Source organism: Anomaloglossus baeobatrachus, chromosome 2, assembly GCF_048569485.1.
Source record: "Anomaloglossus baeobatrachus isolate aAnoBae1 chromosome 2, aAnoBae1.hap1, whole genome shotgun sequence".
Classification (NCBI taxonomy): Eukaryota; Metazoa; Chordata; class Amphibia; order Anura; family Aromobatidae; genus Anomaloglossus; species Anomaloglossus baeobatrachus.
In genome coordinates this window covers 354,538,895-354,561,918 of record NC_134354.1, presented here as the reverse complement: position 1 = coordinate 354,561,918, position 23,024 = coordinate 354,538,895, and the positions used below count along the sequence as shown (strand labels likewise).

Here is a 23,024-nt window from a genome sequence, read left to right as displayed (position 1 = left end):
ATATGTGAAATTCTTGGTTTCGTTGCCAAATGACAATACATTGTGGCTTCCATCACAAAGAGAACTACGATTTTGGGTTTCTTTTTTATTGACCATTTTAGCAGAAAACATAATCCCATATTATAAAAATCCTATTTGTTTCAAAATATATAGTTCCCATAAATACAAAAGCAAAAGACCAAACTATGGAGAAAAAAGTAACACATTCAATATAAACTTCAATTTAAGCAAAATCCCTTTGTAGGAATAAAACTGGTAAAATATGTAATAATAATTGTAAATGTTTCATTAACCAAAAATACTTTCCTTCAGCAATAAAGAGGCCCCGTCAGTCACAATTCTGCTCTGCTAGCCAATACACAGTAACTTTCCATCAGGTTTCATAGAGTAGTGGTCATCATTAGAGATGAGCGAACCGGTCGCGGTTCGGCTCGAGGTTGGTACGCCGAACGGACCTCCCGTTCGAGTTCGGTTCGTCGAACGTTCGACGAACCGAACTCGAACTGCATAGGAAACAATGGCAGGCAATCACAAACACAGAAAAACACCTAGAAAACAATCTCAAAGGTGTCCAAAAGGTCACAAACAACTCACAACACATGGGAAAGTGACAAGGACATATACTCATGCGAAAACAAAAGAGCTGGACAAGGAAAAAGAGTAGGACACACAGATATATGAGTATATGCAAGGAAACATCGATTCCATTATTGTGCAACTTGAGCCCTGCTCATTTTAGGCTTCCAATGTTGATAAATTGCCTGAGCTCGCCACGTACGTCTTGGGGATCTTGTCGTGTCCTGCAGCCAGCGTTCTCTCGGAACCTGTCTTCAGTGCTGCTGTGGGTCTGCTGGCAGATAAGCACACGTGTCTGTCCACTGACAATGTGGACATGGCTCTCAGAGGACTTTTCTTCCCCTGGGTCAGCCAGGGGACGGGAAAGGCACGCGTATTTTTGAGAGTGCTTCATGCAAAGCATCTTTTTCTTTTTCAAAAGGGGGCTCAACCGATGCCAGTCAAGTGGGGTGTGTGTGGCCCAGTTAGTGGCAACGAGGGAGACTGTGGTTGGAGTCCCCTCGCTGTGTTTCTAAAAGAACCAAGATGAACAAGTCATGGCTCTCAGAGGACTTTTCTTCCCCTGGGTCAGCCAGGGGACGGGAAAGGCACGCGTATTTTTGAGAGTTCTTCATGCAAAGCATCTTTTTCTTTTTCAAAAGGGGGCTCAACCGATGCCAGTCAAGTGGGGTGTGTGTGGCCCAGTTAGTGGCAACGAGGGAGACTGTGGTTGGAGTCCCCTCGCTGTGTTTCTAAAAGAACCAAGATGAACAAGTCATGGCTCTCAGAGGACTTTTCTTCCCCTGAATCAGCCAGGGGACGGGAAAGGCACGCGTATTTTTGAGAGTGCTTCATGCAAAGCATCTTTTTCTTTTTCAAAAGGGGGCTCAACCGATGCCAGTCAAGTGGGGTGTGTGTGGCCCAGTTAGTGGCAACGAGGGAGACTGTGGTTGGAGTCCCCTCGCTGTGTTTCTAAAAGAACCAAGATGAACAAGTCATGGCTCTCAGAGGACTTTTCTTCCCCTGGGTCAGCCAGGGGACGGGAAAGGCACACGTATTTTTGAGAGTGCTTCATGCAAAGCATCTTTTTCTTTTTCAAAAGGGGGCTCAACCGATGCCAGTCAAGTGGGGTGTGTGTGGCCCAGTTAGTGGCAACGAGGGAGACTGTGGTTGGAGTCCCCTCGCTGTGTTTCTAAAAGAACCAAGATGAACAAGTCATGGCTCTCAGAGGACTTTTCTTCCCCTGGGTCAGCCAGGGGACGGGAAAGGCACGCGTATTTTTGAGAGTGCTTCATGCAAAGCATCTTTTTCTTTTTCAAAAGGGGGCTCAACCGATGCCAGTCAAGTGGGGTGTGTGTGGCCCAGTTAGTGGCAACGAGGGAGACTGTGGTTGGAGTCCCCTCGCTGTGTTTCTAAAAGAACCAAGATGAACAAGTCATGGCTCTCAGAGGACTTTTCTTCCCCTGGGTCAGCCAGGGGACGGGAAAGGCACGCGTATTTTTGAGAGTGCTTCATGCAAAGCATCTTTTTCTTTTTCAAAAGGGGGCTCAACCGATGCCAGTCAAGTGGGGTGTGTGTGGCCCAGTTAGTGGCAACGAGGGAGACTGTGGTTGGAGTCCCCTCGCTGTGTTTCTAAAAGAATCAAGATGAACAAGTCATGGCTCTCAGAGGACTTTTCTTCCCCTGGGTCAGCCAGGGGACGGGAAAGGCACGCGTATTTTTGAGAGTGCTTCATGCAAAGCATCTTTTTCTTTTTCAAAAGGGGGCTCAACCGATGCCAGTCAAGTGGGGTGTGTGTGGCCCAGTTAGTGGCAACGAGGGAGACTGTGGTTGGAGTCCCCTCGCTGTGTTTCTAAAAGAACCAAGATGAACAAGTCATGGCTCTCAGAGGACTTTTCTTCCCCTGGGTCAGCCAGGGGACGGGAAAGGCACGCGTATTTTTGAGAGTGCTTCATGCAAAGCATCTTTTTCTTTTTCAAAAGGGGGCTCAACCGATGCCAATCAAGTGGGGTGTGTGTGGCCCAGTTAGTGGCAACGAGGGAGACTGTGGTTGGAGTCCCCTCGCTGTGTTTTACATGCTTTTAGAAGGGCATGACATGGCTTGGAGGTTGACTTTCATCATATGCAAACTGTTGGCTACCAAAATGCTGCCTTTCCAACAACTGTGGTTATAGGCAATGAGGAACATACTGATGAAGATGAGACGCAGATACCCGATTGGGATGACAACTTAAATATTCGGTCAGGGCAAGAAGAAACTCGGTCTGAGGGGGAGGGGAGTGCAAACACAACAATTGATGATGAAGTTCTAGATCCCACCTACTGTCAACCCACAGTCAGACACTCGAGGAGGTCAATAGAGGCGGTGGAGGAGGATGCAACTGACGTCGAAGTAACCTGGCGCCTTCCTGGACACAGTCGGAGCACTGGTAGCACGTCTACAACTGCATCCTCAGCCACCACTCTGCCTCTGAGCATTATTCGGGGTGGATCAACAGGTCGCATGGCCTCTAAGCCTTGCCTAGCCTGGTCCTTTTTTGACATAAAAAAAGATCGGCCAAATTATGTGATCTGTAACATTTGGCATGGTTATCTTAGTAGAGGTCAAAACATGAATAAATATCATATGGCCTGGTGGGAAGCTCACCGTGCTGCAATGCGGCCTAGTGGAGCCAACCATCCACCGCCTGCCCCTTCCAGGGCATCCGCGCGCTCGTCATCTTCTAGGACTGTGGGGACAGCTGTCACACCTGTTTTTCCACCCACAACTTCCACCACTGTAACCGCAACAGGCAGTTTGCTTGGTAGGTCGTCAGTTGGTTTGGAAGGGGAAACAAGTGAGTGTGTACAGCTCTCTCAGACATCGATAGCACCAACTTTGGATGAAGGCAACATCATGTCTCCGCCTGCACTTTCCTCACAAAGCTGCATTTTTCCAGGGACACCCTACTCAACACCGTCTACACACAGCAGCCAGATCTCTGTCCCTCAGATGTGGTCAAATAAAAGGCCACTTCCTGCGACCCATGACAAAGCGAAGAGGTTGACTCTATCCCTCTGTAAGCTGTTGGCTACAAAAATGCTGCCTTTCCGCCTAGTGGACACACAGGATTTTAGAGACCTTATATCTGTCGCTGTGCCCCAGTACCAGATGCCTAGTCGCCACTACTTCTCTAAGAAACGTGTGCCCGTGCTACACCAGCATGTCGCACACAACATCACCGCTTCCTTGAGAAACTCTGTGTGTGAACGGGTGCATTTCACCACCGATACTTGGACCAGTAATCATGGACAGGGACGTTACATGTCGCTGACTGGGCACTGGGTAACTATGGTGATAGATGGTGAAGGGTCTGCTGCACAAGTCTTGCCGTCCCCACGACTTGTGTGTCAATTCTATGTCTGTCCAAGTTCCGCCACAGCTTCTGCATCCTCCACCTCATCTGTGTCCTCCACCTCCGCCCCAAGCCTGCCTGGTCAGGCCACCAGCGTTCTCACTGCGCAGAAGGAATCACGCACCCCTCATTACTATGCTGGCAGCAGAGCGCAACGGCATCAGGCGGTCTTTAGCTTGACATGTCTTGGGAATAAGAGTCACACAGCTGAGGAGTTGTGGTCAGCTCTGCGGTCCGAGTTTAATAAATGGTTGTCTCCACTCAACGTGCAGCCTGGTAAGGCCGTGTGCGACAATGCTGCAAACCTGGGTGCGGCCCTTCGCCTGGGCAAGGTGACACACGTACCTTGTATGGCTCACGTGTTGAACCTTGTCGTCCAGCAATTTTTAACACACTATCCCGGCCTAGATGGCCTTCTGAACAGGGCACGAAAACTGTCAGCTCACTTCCGCCGTTCAAGCGCCGCAGCAGAGCGACTTGCATCGCTCCAGAAGTCTTTCGGCCTGCCGGTTCATCGCCTGAAATGCGATGTGGCGACACGCTGGAATTCAACTCTCCACATGTTACAGCGACTGTGGCAGCACCGGCGAGCCCTGGTGCAATACGTCATGATGTATAGCCTGGGCCAACGAGATGCAGAAGTGGGGCAGATCACCCTGATGGAGTGATCTCAGATCAAGGACCTATGCACCCTTCTGCACAGTTTCGACATGGCGACGAATATGTTTAGCGCTGACAATGCCATTATCAGCATGACGATTACAGTCATTTACATGCTGGAGCACACGCTAAACACTATTCGTAGTCAGGGGGTGGGACAACAGGAAGGGGAGGAACTACAGGAGGATTCATATGCGCAAGACACAACAACATCACCAAGGTCCAGACGTTCATCATCACCAACGCGGCAGGCATGGGACCATGGGGGACAGGGATCAACAAGGGCGCATGGTAGCAGGCGACATGTTGAGGAAGGTGCAGGAGGACATGAAGATATGGAGGACGAACTGTCCATGGACATGGAAGACTCAGCAGATGAGGGGGACCTTGGTCAAATTTCAGTTGAAAGAGGTTGGGGGGAGATGACAGAGGAAGAAAGAACGGTTAGCACCTCTATGCCACAAACACAGCGTGGACTTGGTCCGCATGGCTGCGCAAGACACATGAGTGCCTTCTTGTTGCACTACCTCCAACATGACCCTCGTATTGTCAAAATTAGAAGTGATGATGACTACTGGCTTGCCACACTATTAGATCCCCGGGACAAGTCCAAATTTTGTGACATAATTCCACCCATAGAAAGGGACGCACGTATGCAGGAGTATCAGCATAAGCTGTTACTCGATCTTAGCTCGGCTTTTCCACCAAACAACCGTGCAGGTGAAGGGAGTGATTCTCCCAGTTGTAACTTGACAAACATGGGACGGCCTCGTCATCTTCAACAGTCTACCCGTACCAGTAGGACCGTATCTGGTGCTGGTAACAGCAATTTTATGGAATCTTTTCATAATTTTTTTAGACCCTCCTTTGCAAGGCCACCAGAGACAACAAGTCTGACACATAGTCAACGGATGGAGAGGATGATACAGGAGTATCTCCAAATGAACATCGATGCAATGACTTTGCAAATGGAGCCTTGCTCCTTTTGGGCTTCAAATCTAGAAAAATTGACAGAGCTCTCCAGTTACGCCTTGGAGATTTTGTCGTGTCCAGCTGCCAGCGTTGTCTCTGAACGTGTCTTCAGTGCTGCTGGGTGTGTGCTGACAGATAAGCGCACGCGTCTGTCCAGTGACAATGTGGACAGACTGACGTTCATCAAAATGAACAAGTCATGGATCCAGAAGGAATTTACTACCCCTGTGTCATCCTGGGGAGAGTAAATGCTTGTGGATTTGGAATGTGCTTGATGCAAATCAAAACATCCTGTTTGCAACTAGGGCACAAGTGCTGCCACTGATGGGGTGTCTGTGTGCCCAATTTTGGGAAAAAAGGTAGACTCCGCTTGGAGTAACCCTTGCTTGCTGTGTTTTTTAAAAATGATACAAGATGAACAGATCTGAAGGCAAGATGAAGGCAACATCATGTCTCCGCCTGCACTTTTCTCACAAACCTGCATTTTTCCAGGGACACCCTACTCAACACCGTCTACAGACAGCAGCCAGATCTCTGTCCCTCAGATGTGGTCAAATAAAAGGCCACTTACTGCGACCCATGACAAAGCTAAGTGGTTGACTCTATCCCTCTGTAAGCTGTTGGCTACCGAAATGCTGCCTTTACGCGTAGTGGACACACAGGATTTTACAGACCTTATGTCTGTCGCTGTGCCCCAGTACCAGATGCCCAATCACCACTGCTTCTACAAGAAAAGCATGCCCGCGCTACACCAGCATGTCGCACACAACATCATCACCACTTCCTTGAGAAAATCTGTGTGCGACAGGGTGCATTTCAACACAGATACTTGGACCAGTAAGCATAGACAGGGTCATTACATGTCACTGACTGGGCACTGGCAAACTATGGTGAGAGATGGAGAAGGGTCTGCTGTACAAGTCTTGCCGTCCCCACGAGTTGTTTCAATCCTTGTTCTGTATGTAGAAGTTAATACACTGCTTCTGCCTCTTCAACCTCGTGTGGGTCCTCCACCTTGGCGCAAACCCTGTGTGGTCAGGCCACCCTTCCAAGCAACTGCGCACAAGGACTACCACACACCTCCTTACTATGCTGGCAGCAGAGCTCAATGCCATCAGGCGGTCAAAGTTTTACTTTGAAATGTATGGGAAATGTGAGTCACACCGCTATTCCAGAGAATAGGAGTCAGGCAGGGTCAAAACATTAATTGAGGAACAGGAACAGAATGGGACGGCCAGGACTTAATCAGAAAACAAGCAGAGGTGAAATGCGGATCGGCCAACAAGGTACATAAACAGCAAGCAGGAAAAGTAGTCAGGTAACAAGCACACAAAATCATAAAACTGAACTGGGGGTAAAATTAACCAGAGGTTCATAGCTATGTCTGGCAGTGGTCTGCAGACAGGATGGGCATAAAAAAGGGTGTGGTGTCTTCCCATTGGTTGTAGCTGAATGATGGTATTTCATCTGTGAGATACCCACCAGCTACATTCAGCCAGAGATTCTGCATCTGTCAAGGTAATGCAGCCCAGTGGGTGAGCATAACCTGCGTCCACCTGCGCCGCTGGCATCGACTACTCTCCCATCATCAGCACTATTCATGAAAGGAACACGTTGTCACCTGGCAACCGGAGTACAAATTGACGGAGCGGAGTACGTTGGTGACTTAACAGCCGTGTGCGGCAATGATGCAAACCTGGCTGTGGGCCATCGTCAGGGCAATGTGACACACGTGCCTTGTATGGCTCACGTGTTGAACCGAATTCTCCAGCAATTTTTAAAACACCATCACGGCCTACATGGACTTGTGCAGCGGGCACGCTCACTATGTGCTCACTTCCATCGTGCGCACACAGCAGCTCAACAACTTTCATCACTCCGGAAGTCTTAGGGTCTGGCAGTTAAACGCCGGAAATGCGATGTTCCGACACGCAGGAATTGGAATCTGCACATGTTGCAGCGTGTGTGGCAGCACCGCAGAGCCCTGCTGAAATACGGTAAGACATATAGCCTGGGATAACTTGATCCAGAGGTGGTGCAGATGACGCTGCTGGAGTGGTGTCAGATCAAGGACCTATGCACCCTGCTACACAGTTTTGAAATGTCGACGAAGATGTTTAGCACTGGCAATGTCATTCTCAGGGTGACAATTCTGGTCATCTACATGATGGAGCACACTGTAATTATTATTCAGAGTCAGGTGTTGGGACAAGAGGAAGGGGAGGAAGTACAGGAGGAGTCATATGCGGAAGGGATAACAAGATCTACGAGGTCCAGATGGTCAGCGGCACCTATGCGGCAGTCATGGTGAGGGAGAGGGATTAACAAGGGCGCATAGTATCAGCAAAAAGTGTTGATGAAAGTGCAGGAGCCCATGAAGAAATGGAGGACGAACTGGCGATCGGCATGGAAGACTCAGCAGATGAGTGAGAGCTTGCTCACATTTCGGTTGTGCGAGGTTGTGGGTAGAGGACAGAGGAAGTATGCACGATTCTCACCTCTCTGCCACCAACACACCAAGGACTTGGTCCTCCTGGATGCACAAGACACATGAGCGGATTCTTGCTGCACTACCTACAACATGACCCTCGGATTGTACGAATTCAAAGTAATCCAGAATACTGGGTTGCCACACTGTTAGATCCCCGGTACAAGACAAAATTTGCCGAACTAATTCCTGCCATAGAAATAGACGCACGTATACAGGAGTATCTGCAGAATGTGGTACGCAATCTTAGATCTACTTTTCCACTAAACACCAGTGCTGCACAGAGTGAATCTCAACGCTTTGTCATGGATAGGAGGAAATGGTCTTTTACTTGTCCACATCGGAGGGACCGAGGGATGGCTGCTGTGCTGAGATGCCGTTGAGTACGGTGTCCCTGCACAGTTGCACTTTTGGTCATATCCCAAAATGAGTTGGAAAAGGACAGATGCTGTTGGAAAGGGGAACAGGTGTGTTGGAAAGGGGAAAAAAATTTTGGTCCGTGGATTTGGTGGTTAAGCAACTGTAACATTTGCTGAAGAAACAACATCTGTTACAGTGGGACTGGCAGATTTGGATAAAGTGGTATATAATCTGTGACCGCTATATAACGAAAATTAATAAGAAAAGAAAGAGAAAGGTATATATCCCCATCAGCAGTCAGTGTCCACCGTGCTCCCAGTTGGAAAAGGAGAGGTTGGCAACTGGAAGGTTTGGTGGAGGATACAGAGCTGTGTGGCTATGAAACTAATAGTAGCCTGAACCGAGTTAGACGCCATTCGGATCTGGAGACTGTGAGCCCTGTTAGCGTCACAGGGTCCACATGCCCACCCAGCCCAGGAACTCCCTGTTAACAACACAGGGGCCATTGAGTACGCTGACCGTGTGCGTAGGGGCCACACCTGTGGACAGCAGGCGCATCAGCAGCAGCAGGCCTGTTAATGCCACTGGGCTGCACAAGCAGGACTGTTAGGACAGGAGCTGGTCTTAACCGTTCTGCGTTACCAACTGTGGTGGTGGCCTGCATCCACCACCCTATCCCTGCCTACCTCTGGCCTAAAGCCGCAAAGGGTTCAACACATGGAGGTGTGCTCTTTCGGAGCATAATAGAAGACTGTGCACCTCCTTGTTGGCTCCAGCCCCTTTGATAACCTGGGTCCGCCCCAAACCATGGTGAACCACAATGCACCTCCTATAGACAAAAGTAGAGTGACACGTCATGAGTGGCATAACTAGCGTCCTATTTGGAAACGCAACTTCAATGATGACCTCATGGCTGCCATGACCCAAACACCTCACCAGTCATCGTCTGACCATCAATAATGCGATGACAAGTCATAGGTGTGGGCCTCTGCAAGCCATTTGGGAGGACACCTGATGCCCTGTGGTCTATATGGGACCCCCACATCAGGGCCAGGGCCAAAGAGTTCATTACCGGACCTAGTCTCTGATGCAGGAAGTGCCTGAGCATGCTCAGTAGCATGAAATACAGTCTCTGAAAAAAGACTATCAGCTTTAGCATGGTGTCTAGGCACAAAACAGGACTTAGACCCGGCACGGAATGCAAGCAACTGTGCAAAGAGGCTTTTCACACTTTGTGTGGGAGCATGCGCTGGATCCCGAAATGAAGACTTAGCGTCAGGAATGGCACAGTCAGGCTGAGCATACTCACTAGGCGAAACACTGTAATTATGCTGCAGCTGGGGTACATCGGCACACGCATGCGCACTTGCTGCCTCTCCACACTTAGACGTGGAGGGGAAATTTGTCTTGGAGATGCTGTCTATGAACAGAAGGAAAAGCTAAAGGAAGCCTGACTTTCTATCCCTCCGAATTATGAAATGCAGCAATGAATTCCATGAGTTTGCTATAACATTAGCGTAGCAAAATGTGCATGAGGGTGTGATGTAGAGGTGCTAGAAATAGCTTATAATAGTGGGGCACTAATGGAATACAACAGCCAGTTCTATGATGCCACAAAATGGCAGTATTTTGTGCTATCATTATAGCTTATTAAAAACAGAGCATGAGGTTGTCATGCAGAGGTGCTGCACATAGATTTGCAGTAGTGTGAATAGACAAAAGTACAATAGCCACGTTTAGGATACAACTTGGTACAGTGAGTGTTTGCTAGTATGATGGCTGAGTTTAAAAAAGTTAGAGTGTGCAATGCAGGCAGACGTGCTGCAAATAACGTTCCAATACTGTGAATTGACAAAAGTACAATAGCCACGTTTAGGATACAACTAGGTACAGTGAGTGTTTGCTAGTATAATGGCTGAGTTTAAAAAAGTTAGAGTGTGCAATGCAGGCAGACGTGCTGCAAATAACGTTCCAATACTGTGAATTGACAAAAGTACAATAGCCACGTTTAGGATACAACTAGGTACAGTGAGTGTTTGCTAGTATATTGGCTGAGTTTAAAAAAGTTAGAGTGTGCAATGCAGGCAGACGTGCTGCAAATAACGTTCCAATACTGTGAATTGACAAAAGTACAATAGCCACGTTTAGGATACAACTTGGTACAGTGAGTGTTTGCTAGTATAATGGCTGAGTTTAAAAAAGTTAGAGTGTGCAATGCAGGCAGACGTGCTGCAAATAACGTTCCAATACTGTGAATAGACAAAAGTACAAAAGCCACGTTTAGGATACAACTAGGTACACTGTGTGTTTGCTAGTATAATGGCTGAGTTTAAAAAAGTTAGAGTGTGCAATGCAGGCAGACGTGCTGCAAATAACGTTCCAATACTGTGAATTGACAAAAGTCCAATAGCCACGTTTAGGATACAACTAGATACAGTGAGTGTTTGCTAGTATAATGGCTGAGTTTAAAAAAGTTAGAGTGTGCAATGCAGGCAGACGTGCTGCAAATAACGTTCCAATACTGTGAATTGACAAAAGTACAATAGCCACGTTTAGGATACAACTAGGTACAGTGAGTGTTTGCTAGTATAATGGCTGAGTTTAAAAAAGTTAGAGTGTGCAATGCAGGCAGACGTGCTGCAAATAACGTTCCAATACTGTGAATTGACAAAAGTACAATAGCCACGTTTAGGATACAACTTGGTACAGTGAGTGTTTGCTAGTATAATGGCTGAGTTTAAAAAAGTTAGAGTGTGCAATGCAGGCAGACGTGCTGCAAATAACGTTCCAATACTGTGAATTGACAAAAGTACAATAGCCACGTTTAGGATACAACTAGGTACAGTGAGTGTTTGCTAGTATAATGGCTGAGTTTAAAAAAGTTAGAGTGTGCAATGCAGGCAGACGTGCTGCAAATAACGTTCCAATACTGTGAATAGACAAAAGTACAAAAGCCACGTTTAGGATACAACTAGGTACACTGTGTGTTTGCTAGTATAATGGCTGAGTTTAAAAAAGTTAGAGTGTGCAATGCAGGCAGACGTGCTGCAAATAACGTTCCAATACTGTGAATTGACAAAAGTCCAATAGCCACGTTTAGGATACAACTAGGTACAGTGAGTGTTTGCTAGTATAATGGCTGAGTTTAAAAAAGTTAGAGTGTGCAATGCAGGCAGACGTGCTGCAAATAACGTTCCAATACTGTGAATTGACAAAAGTACAATAGCCACGTTTAGGATACAACTAGGTACAGTGAGTGTTTGCTAGTATAATGGCTGAGTTTAAAAAAGTTAGAGTGTGCAATGCAGGCAGACGTGCTGCAAATAACGTTCCAATACTGTGAATTGACAAAAGTACAATAGCCACGTTTAGGATACAACTTGGTACAGTGAGTGTTTGCTAGTATAATGGCTGAGTTTAAAAAAGTTAGAGTGTGCAATGCAGGCAGACGTGCTGCAAATAACGTTCCAATACTGTGAATAGACAAAAGTACAAAAGCCACGTTTAGGATACAACTAGGTACACTGTGTGTTTGCTAGTATAATGGCTGAGTTTAAAAAAGTTAGAGTGTGCAACGCAGGCAGACGTGCTCTGCAAATAACGTTCCAATACTGTGAATTGACAAAAGTCCAATAGCCACGTTTAGGATACAACTAGGTACAGTGAGTGTTTGCTAGTATAATGGCTGAGTTTAAAAAAGTTAGAGTGTGCAATGCAGGCAGACGTGCTGCAAATAACGTTCCAATACTGTGAATAGACAAAAGTACAAAAGCCACGTTTAGGATACAACTAGGTACACTGTGTGTTTGCTAGTATAATGGCTGAGTTTAAAAAAGTTAGAGTGTGCAATGCAGGCAGACGTGCTGCAAATAACGTTCCAATACTGTGAATAGACAAAAGTACAAAAGCCACGTTTAGGATACAACTAGGTACACTGTGTGTTTGCTAGTATAATGGCTGAGTTTAAAAAAGTTAGAGTGTGCAATGCAGGCAGACGTGCTGCAAATAACGTTCCAATACTGTGAATTGACAAAAGTACAATAGCCACGTATAGGATGCCACTAGGTACACTGAGTGTTTGCTAGTATAATGGCTTAGTAACAATGAGTTGTAGTGTGCAATGCAGGCAGACGTGCTCTGCAAATGTCTTTGCACTAGTGGGACTATAGCAAAGTCCAATAGCCACGTTTAGGATGCCACTGGGTACACTGAGTGGGAAAAAGGGAGAACCAGAGCAAAAGAAGCTGAATCAAAAAAATTTACAAAGTTTTTTATTTTTATATTCAAAGTGCACAGTGCAATACATGAAAGATTGGTATTCAATAAAAAGAGGGGGTGGGGAGCATGGGTACAAGACAGATAAACATTAGCCGGGTGTGGACTAACAGGCAAGAAAATGTTCAAATATAAGAAAACCCCTAATTGCCTACATTAGAAAAAGTCAAATTGCTGTGTGGAAGCAACTGGGTGTGGTTAACCTGGGGAGGTGAAAACACAAAGGACTCAAACTGTTGGTAGTCCAAAAATTGGTTAAACATGAGATATGGTTATAACAGTCAGGAGATAACCTAATATAGAAAAAATCAGGTCAAACATGCATGGCGTAAAATCCCAAGTGGGAAGAAAAATACTCCTGACTGAACCATCAGGGGACTGAGCCAGAGGATTTCCACGATATAAAATAAAGTGTAATCACACAATTGGATGGACCCCCTAGGTTTGTTGACACAAGGGGGAAATCACGTGGAACGCCCAGAGCTCTAAAGCAGATGTTTAGAAGAGAGTCATTAGTAGGGAGTACGGCTTGCAACCAGAAATGATTCCAGGGTGCAGGATAAATACAATGATGGTCAATTGCATGAAAAAAACACGGATCCCTGCAGAGCACAGATGCTACCAACTCTGTGGCAAAAAATAGGCCAGTAAACACCTGGAGTTGGTAAATGGTGTCAAAAAAATATAAATGATGTCCGCAGGACACAAGAGTTTGCCAAGAAGGCTGATAACCCCAAGGCCAGGTGGTGGATGGAAAGGCTGCCAAGCAGAAAGCTTTGGATAGAGCATGAAAAAAATGGCAGGTTAACAAAACCGGCAGGGGGGGTTTTACAAATAGGGGCAAGTGCCCAGTATGGTGAACATAGGTTACCTGAGACCGATGGCAGAGGGCCCGACGTACGTTTCGCGGCTGTTAGCGCGTCGCTTGCCGCTTCATCATGGGGGAAGGTGAGGAGTGTTTGCTAGTATAATGGCTTAGTAACAATGAGTTGTAGTGTGCAATGCAGGCAGACGTGCTCTGCAAATGTCTTTGCACTAGTGGGACTATAGCAAAGTCCAATAGCCACCTTTAGGATGCCACTAGGTACACTGAGTGTTTGCTAGTAAAATTGCTTAGTTTAAAAAAGTTGGAGTGTGCAATGCAGGCAGATGTGCTCTGCTAATGTCTTTGCACTAGTGGGACTATAGCAAAGTCCAATAGCCACCTTTAGGATGCCACTAGGTACACTGAGTGTTTGCTAGTAAAATTGCTTAGTTTAAAAAAGTTGTAGTGTGCAATGCAGGCAGACGTGCTCTGCAAATGTCTTTGCACTAGTGGGACTATAGCAAAGTCCAATAGCCACGTATAGGATGCCACTAGGTACACTGAGTGTTTGCTAGTAAAATTGCTTAGTTTAAAAAAGTTGGAGTGTGCAATGCAGGCAGATGTGCTCTGCTAATGTCTTTGCACTAGTGGGACTATAGCAAAGTCCAATAGCCACTTTTAGGATGCCACTAGGTACACTGAGTGTTTGCTAGTAAAATTGCTTAGTTTAAAAAAGTTGGAGTGTGCAATGCAGGCAGATGTGCTCTGCAAATGTCTTTGCACTAGTGGGACTATAGCAAAGTCCAATAGCCACGTATAGGATGCCACTAGGTACACTGAGTGTTTGCTAGTATAATGGCTTAGTAACAATGAGTTGTAGTGTGCAATGCAGGCAGACGTGCTCTGCAAATGTCTTTGCACTAGTGGGACTATAGCAAAGTCCAATAGCCACATTTAGGATGCCACTAGGTACACTGAGTGTTTGCTAGTAAAATTTCTTAGTTTAAAAAAGTTGGAGTGTGCAATGCAGGCAGATGTGCTCTGCTAATGTCTTTGCACTAGTGGGACTATAGCAAAGTCCAATAGCCACCTTTAGGATGCCACTAGGTACACTGAGTGTTTGCTAGTATAATGGCTTAGTAACAATGAGTTGTAGTGTGCAATGCAGGCAGACGTGCTCTGCAAATGTCTTTGCACTAGTGGGACTATAGCAAAGTCCAATAGCCACGTATAGGATGCCACTAGGTACACTGAGTGTTTGCTAGTAAAATTGCTTAGTTTAAAAAAGTTGGAGTGTGCAATGCAGGCAGATGTGCTCTGCTAATGTCTTTGCACTAGTGGGACTATAGCAAAGTCCAATAGCCACTTTTAGGATGCCACTAGGTACACTGAGTGTTTGCTAGTAAAATTGCTTAGTTTAAAAAAGTTGGAGTGTGCAATGCAGGCAGATGTGCTCTGCAAATGTCTTTGCACTAGTGGGACTATAGCAAAGTCCAATAGCCACGTATAGGATGCCACTAGGTACACTGAGTGTTTGCTAGTATAATGGCTTAGTAACAATGAGTTGTAGTGTGCAATGCAGGCAGACGTGCTCTGCAAATGTCTTTGCACTAGTGGGACTATAGCAAAGTCCAATAGCCACGTTTAGGATGCCACTAGGTACACTGAGTGTTTGCTAGTAAAATTTCTTAGTTTAAAAAAGTTGGAGTGTGCAATGCAGGCAGATGTGCTCTGCAAATGTCTTTGCACTAGTGGGACTATAGCAAAGTCCAATAGCCACGTATAGGATGCCACTAGGTACACTGAGTGTTTGCTAGTATAATGGCTTAGTAACAATGAGTTGTAGTGTGCAATGCAGGCAGACGTGCTCTGCAAATGTCTTTGCACTAGTGGGACTATAGCAAAGTCCAATAGCCACCTTTAGGATGCCACTAGGTACACTGAGTGTTTGCTAGTAAAATTGCTTAGTTTAAAAAAGTTGGAGTGTGCAATGCAGGCAGATGTGCTCTGCAAATGTCTTTGCACTAGTGGGACTATAGCAAAGTCCAATAGCCACCTTTAGGATGCCACTAGGTACACTGAGTGTTTGCTAGTAAAATTGCTTTGTTTAAAAAAGTTGTAGTGTGCAATGCAGGCAGACGTGCTCTGCAAATGTATTTGCACTAGTGGGACTATAGCAAAGTCCAATAGCCACAGATAGGATGCCACTAGGTACACTGAGTGTTTGCTAGTATAATGGCTTAGTTAGAATGAGTTGGAGTGTGCAGAGGACAAGAGGGTACAGTGGCAGGATTGTGGTGCTCTGGGTAGAGGAATGGAAGCCTGCCTTTCTATTCCCTCCTAATGGTGAAATGCAGGAAGGAAATCCCTGACCTGGGCTACACAGACGCTGTTGCTGTTTGCAGGACCTGTCACCTATGGCTCTCTGACCCTGCCGCTTTGAGCCCTTAAAAGGACTGCTAGAAAGTGCTCTCCCTAAGCTGTCTAACGCTGTGTATGCAGCGCATACAGCTGTATCGGCTATAGGACTCAGGAGGACGGAGCTGCGACACTGATGTCTGACACCAAAGACGCAGAAGGCAGATAATGGCGTTCGTGAAGAAAATGTCCGGTTTTATAATGCAGGGACATGTGACATGCAGATCCTATCACACATGCCGTTGCTTCTCTGGCTCAAAGTCCACTTAGCTGTGTGTGTGTCTGTGATTGGCTGACATGCTGGCCCGCCCCACAAGACGCGCGCGCTTAGGGAAGGAAGACAAGAAAAAAAAAAAAAAAAATGGCGATCGCCATTATAGAAACAGCAGTGATCTGAAGGCGCTGTTCACGCACACTATACACTGAAATGTGATAATAGTTTGATTCACAGAGTGACTTACACTATTACAGCAGAAACCAAGCTATGATTTAGCTGTTTTTTGGCTGCTAGAACCGTTCTCGAACGTTTCTAGAACTATCGAGCTTTTGCAAAAAGCTCGAGTTCTAGTTCGATCTAGAACATGCCCCAAAATCACTCGAGCCTAGAACTGGAGAACCACGAACCACGAACCGCGCTCAACTCTAGTCATCATGTCTGCTTAACACGCAGAAGGTCCTGCGTTCAATCCCCAATAAAACCAATCTGTTCTTGGTGTTGAAATAATACTCAATTAAACTACAATATATGAAGTTCTTGGCTTTGTTGCCGAATGATGGGATGTTTTGGCTTCCATCCCCAACAGAGCTACGAATTTTTTTTTTTTTTTTCCCTGGCGGTCAAAACTCATCTCTAATTGCCATTACTTTGCAGCCTTTCAAAGGTTTCATAGTGTAGTGGAAATCACGTCTGCTTAACACGCAGAAGGTCCTGGGTTCAATCCCCAGTGAAACCCATGTGTTCTTGGTGTTGAAATAATCCCGTATCAACCTGCAGTATATAAAGTTCTTGGCTTTGTTGCCGAATAACGGGATGTTTTAGCTTCCATCACCAACAGAGCTACGAATTTGTTTTTTTTCCCCTGGCGGTCAAAACTCGTCTCTAATTGCCATTACTTTGCAGGATTTCAAAGGTTTCATAGTGTAGTGGTCATCACGTCTGCTTCACACGCAGAAGGTCCTGGGTTCAATCCCCAGTGAAACCAATCTCTTTTTGGTGTTGAAGTAATTTCCTATCAACTTGTAATATGTGAAATTCTTGGTTTCGTTGCCAAATGACAATACATTTTGGCTTCCATCACAAAGAGAACTACGATTTTGGGTTTCTTTTTTATTGACCATTTTAGCAGAAAACATAATCCCATTATATAAAAATCCTATTTGTTTCAAAATATATAGTTCCCATAAATACAAAAGCAAAAGACCAAACTATGGAGAAAAAAGTAACACATTCAATATAAACTTCAGTTTAAGCAAAATCCCTTTCTAGGAATAAAACTGGTAAAATATGTAATAATAATTGTAAATGTTTCATTAACCAAAAATACTTTCCTTCATCAATAAAAAGGCCCCGTCAGTCACAATTCTGCTCTGCTAGCCAATACACAGTAACTTATCGTCAGGTTTTATAGTGTAGTGGTCGTCACGTCTGCTTAACATGCAGAAGGTCCTGGGTTCAATCCCCAGTGAAACCAATCTGTTCTTAGTGTTGAAATAATACGCTGTCCAACTACAATATATGAAGTTCTCGGCATTGTTGCCGAATGACGGTATATTTTGGCTTCCATCACAAACAGAACTACAAATTATTTTTTTTTTTCCCCTGGCTGTCAAAACTCGTCTCTAAATGCCATTACTTTGCAGGATTTCACAGGTTTCATAGTGGAGTGGTCATCACGTCTACTTCACATGCAGAAGGTTCTGGGTTCAATCCCCAGTAAAAACAAGCCGTTTTCGCTGTTGAAGTAATTTGCTATCAACCTGTAATATATGAAATTCTTTGTTTTGTTGCCAACTGATAATATATTTTGGCTTCCCTCACCAAGAGAACTACGATTTTGGGTTTCTTTTTTATTGACCGGCTGGCTTTGTTGCCGAATAACTGGATGTTTTAGCTTCCATTACTAGAGTTGAGCGCGGTTCGCGGTTCGTGGTTCTCCAGTTCTAGGCTCGAGTGATTTTTGGGCTGTTCGAGATCGAACTAGAACTCGAGCTTTTTGCTAAAAGCTCGATAGTTCTAGATACGTTCGAGAACGGTTCTAGCAGCAAAAAGCAGGGCTTTTTACAGCTACAGTGTGCAGGAGCCATCGCTGGCAGCCTGCCAGAAGCTGGTAACCAAGATAAACATCGGGTATCCAAGCAAAGCGCTTTGGTTAGTAACCCGATGTTTATCTTAGTTACGTGCAGGAAGCCCACACTTTCCCGCTCAGCTCGCTCCGCCCCCTCCTGCCCGTGGCATGTACACATACATACACACACACACACACACACACACACACATCCCCCCCCCGCTCGGCTTACCTGCGGTGATGAAGTCCCGCCATCCCGACCTCAGCGCTGTCACTGTCCTCCATGGCCGCCGCTTGTCACATCACCTCTCGCTTCCGACCCGAGATTGACTAGCGGTGACGTCACGGACCTCTCGCGATACTTGCTGTGAAGGCGCCGGTCATTGAACTCAGTGACAGGGGCTGTCAGTGAGCTGGAGATCAGTGCAGGTAATGTACCTCGCTGACAGCAGCACTTGTTATGCCCTGCAGTGACCTGGGCTGACCCATTGATGTTAGCTCAGGTCACTGCATTGCTCTCCCAGCCAATGGGGAACATCCTGCTCTTCATTGACTGGGACAGTGTGGATCGTCATGGCAACCCCTTGGATTACACCAGACTTGGATTTGTAATAAATTGGTTAAAGAGGGAATGTTTTGGGGAGTGTTTTTTCAAATAAAAACGTGTTTGTCGTCTATTTTTTTTTTATTACTGACTGGGTTGGTGATGTCGGGTATCTGATAGACGCCTGACCTCACCAACCCCAGGGCTTGATGCCAGGTGACATTACACATCTGGTATTAACCCCATATATTACCCCGTTTGCCACCGCACCAGGGCGCGGGATGAGCTGGGGCGAAGCACCAGGATTGGCGCATCTAATGGATGCGCCACTTCTGGGGCGGCTGCGGCCTGCTATTTTTAGGCTGGGGAGATTCCAATAACCATGGACCTCCCTAGTCTGAGAATATCAGGCCCCAGCTGTCTGCTTTACCTTGGCTGGTGATCCAATTTTGGGGGACCCCTATGTGTTTTTTTTTTAATTATTTATTTAATTTAAATTAACAGCGTGGGGTGCCCTCAGTTTTGGATTACCAGCCAAGGTGAGGTTGCAAGCTGTGGTCTGCAGGCTGCAGCCGTCTGCTTTACCCTAGCTGGCTACAAAACTAGGGGGAACCCTACGTCATTTTTTTTTCATTTTTTTGGCTAAATACAAAGCTAAGCACCCTTAGTGCCACATGAAAGGTACCAAAGGGTGTTCCACTTTTTCTCCATTTTTTTCTCCACTTTTTCACCACTGTTTCTCCACTTTTTCTCCATTTTTTTCTCCACTTATTCTCCACTTTTTCTCCACTTTTTCTCCACTTTTTCTCCACTTTTTCTCCTCTTATGCTCCACTTTTTCTCCACTTTTTCTCCACTTTTTTCTCCACTTTTTCTCCTCTTATGCTCCACTTTTTCTCCACTTTTTCTCCACTTTTTCTCCTCTTATGCTCCACTTTTTCTCCACTTTTTCTCCTCTTATGCTCCACTTTTTCTCCACTTTTTCTCCACTTTTTCTCCTCTTATGCTCCACTTTTTCTCCACTTTTTCTCCTCTTATGCTCCACTTTTTCTCCACTTTTTCTCCTCTTAATCTCCACTTTTTCTCCACTTTTTCTCCACTTTTTCTCCTCTTATGCTCCACTTTTTCTCCACTTTTTCTCCTCTTATGCTCCACTTTTTCTCCACTTTTTCTCCACTTTTTCTCCTCTTATGCTCCACTTTTTCTCCACTTTTTCTCCTCTTAATCTCCACTTTTTCTCCACTTTTTCTCCACTTTTTCTCCTCTTATGCTCCACTTTTTCTCCACTTTTTCTCCTCTTATGCTCCACTTTTTCTCCACTTTTTCTCCTCTTAATCTCCACTTTTTCTCCACTTTTTCTCCACTTTTTCTCCTCTTATGCTCCACTTTTTCTCCACTTTTTCTCCTCTTATGCTCCACTTTTTCTCCACTTTTTCTCCACTTTTTCTCCTCTTAATCTCCACTTTTTCTCCACTTTTTCTCCTCTTAATCTCCACTTTTTCTCCACTTTTTCTCCACTTTTTCTCCTCTTATGCTCCACTTTTTCTCCACTTTTTCTCCTCTTATGCTCCACTTTTTCTCCACTTTTTCTCCACTTTTTCTCCACTTTTTTCTCCACTTTTTCTCCACTTTTTCTCCTCTTATGCTCCACTTTTTCTCCACTTTTTTCTCCACTTTTTCTCCTCTTATGCTCCACTTTTTCTCCACTTTTTCTCCACTTTTTCTCCACTTTTTCTCCTCTTATGCTCCACTTTTTCTCCACTTTTTCTCCTCTTATGCTCCACTTTTTCTCCACTTTTTCTCCACTTTTTCTCCACTTTTTCTCCTCTTATGCTCCACTTTTTCTCCTCTTATGCTCCACTTTTTCTCCACTTTTTCACCATTTTCTCCACTTTTTCTCCACTTTTTCTCCACTTTTTCTCCTCTTATGCTCCACTTTTTCTCCACTTTTTCTCCTCTTATGCTCCACTTTTTCTCCACTTTTTCTCCACTTTTTCTCCACTTTTTCTCCACTTTTTCTCCTCTTATGCTCCACTTTTTCTCCACTTTTTCTCCTTTTATGCTCCACTTTTTCTCCACTTTTTCTCCACTTTTTTCTCCACTTTTTTCTCCACTTTTTCTCCACTTTTTCTCCTCTTATGCTCCACTTTTTCTCCACTTTTTCTCCTTTTATGCTCCACTTTTTCTCCACTTTTTCTCCACTTTTTCTCCTCTTAATCTCCACTTTTTCTCCACTTTTTCTCCACTTTTTCTCCACTTTTTCTCCACTTTTTCTCCTCTTATGCTCCACTTTTTCTCCACTTTTTCTCCTCTTAATCTCCACTTTTTCTCCTCTTATGCTCCACTTTTTCTCCACTTTTTCTCCACTTTTTTCTCCACTTTTTCTCCACTTTTTCTCCTCTTATGCTCCACTTTTTCTCCACTTTTTCTCCTCTTATGCTCCACTTTTTCTCCACTTTTTCTCCACTTTTTCTCCACTTTTTCTCCTCTTATGCTCTACTTTTTCTCCACTTTTTCTCCTCTTACGCTCCACTTTTTCTCCACTTTTTCTCCACTTTTTCTCCTCTTATGCTCCACTTTTTCTCCACTTTTTCTCCTCTTATGCTCCACTTTTTCTCCACTTTTTTCTCCACTTTTTCTCCACTTTTTTCTCCACTTTTTCTCCACTTTTTTCTCCACTTTTTCTCCACTTTTTCTCCACTTTTTCTCCACTTTTTCTCCTCTTATGCTCCACTTTTTCTCCACTTTTTCTCCACTTTTTCTCCACTTTTTCTCCTCTTATGCTCCACTTTTTCTCCACTTTTTCTCCTCTTAATCTCCACTTTTTCTCCTCTTATGCTCCACTTTTTCTCCACTTTTTCTCCTCTTAATCTCCACTTTTTCTCCTCTTATGCTCCACTTTTTCTCCACTTTTTCTCCTCTTATGCTCCACTTTTTCTCCACTTTTTCTCCTCTTAATCTCCACTTTTTCTCCACTTTTTCTCCACTTTTTCTCCACTTTTTCTCCTCTTATGCTCCACTTTTTCTCCACTTTTTCTCCACTTTTTCTCCACTTTTTTCTCCACTTTTTCTCCTCTTATGCTCCACTTTTTCTCCACTTTTTTCTCCACTTTTTCTCCACTTTTTCTCCTCTTATGCTCCACTTTTTCTCCACTTTTTCTCCACTTTTTCTCCACTTTTTCTCCACTTTTTTCTCCACTTTTTCTCCACTTTTTCTCCACTTTTTCTCCTCTTATGCTCCACTTTTTCTCCACTTTTTCTCCTCTTATGCTCCACTTTTTCTCCACTTTTTCTCCACTTTTTCTCCGTTCTTTTTCTATGGTCAGTCTACCCATTAGCTCTGCCATGCATACTGTAGCTCTACACCTACTGCACATGTTACTTTATGATTGACATCTCTTTCGTACCAGAGCTGTCTAAGCCTACTCTGACCCCATATTTGTCATTACTATATTGTCCTTGTACTGTATTATGACATTTGTATCATGTGTTTCATTTCTTGCTGTGTTGCAATTTTTTTGCTGCATCCCAATTGTACCTCTACATTGTTCGAGTTTATGTTATTGTTCTCTCACTCTTATGTGATACTGATTATTGTCATTTTTCATGATTACATGCAGATAAGTCCAATCTGACAAAGGCTCAGGCCGAAACGTCATTTGTAACTTGTTTTGGACAAAAACATATATGCTTATGAAAAAAAAAATTTCTTAATACGGACCAATAAAGAGTGATTTTGCATTACTATCCATTGTGACTTACTGACTTAGTCTGGGAGATATAGAGTGCCGAGGTTACTCACTAATTTTATCTATTATTACCTCTGAGCACCTATATACCAGTGAGCAGAGCTTCCTCTACAGTAGTTCTCCTGATTAGGCATGCCCTTACCTCATCAGCAGGGCATTGCAGCTTTGGTAGCAACCATTACGACATGGACTCTGCTGCTGTGGACCCGGGGAGAGTGAGTGCAGATTCATTGCACCCACACTCCTCACATGAAGGGTCCGCACTCCTAGAAAATGGGGGATACGTTCCCTGAGTGTCTCCCCCCCATATTCTAGACGGTCCAGAGTCGTCGTGGGACCCCTTTATTTTTTTTCTTACAATAAATTGGTGAAAGAGGAAATGTTTTGGGGACTGTTTTTTCAAATAAATTTCTTTTGTCGATTTTTTGTTTTTGTTAGTACTGACAGTTTATGATGTTGGGTATCTAATAGACGCCATGACATCACAAACTGCTGGGCTTGATCTCAGGTGACTTTACA

General features: G+C 44.9%; 1 non-coding gene across 1 annotated transcript; it reads left to right on the top strand.

Annotated features, from left to right (window-relative positions):
- Positions 1–17,057: 17,057 nt before the first annotated feature.
- On the top strand, positions 17,058–17,130 carry TRNAV-CAC (transfer RNA valine (anticodon CAC)). The gene has a single exon. It is a non-coding gene; the product is annotated as a tRNA-Val (tRNA).
- Positions 17,131–23,024: the final 5,894 nt, after the last annotated feature.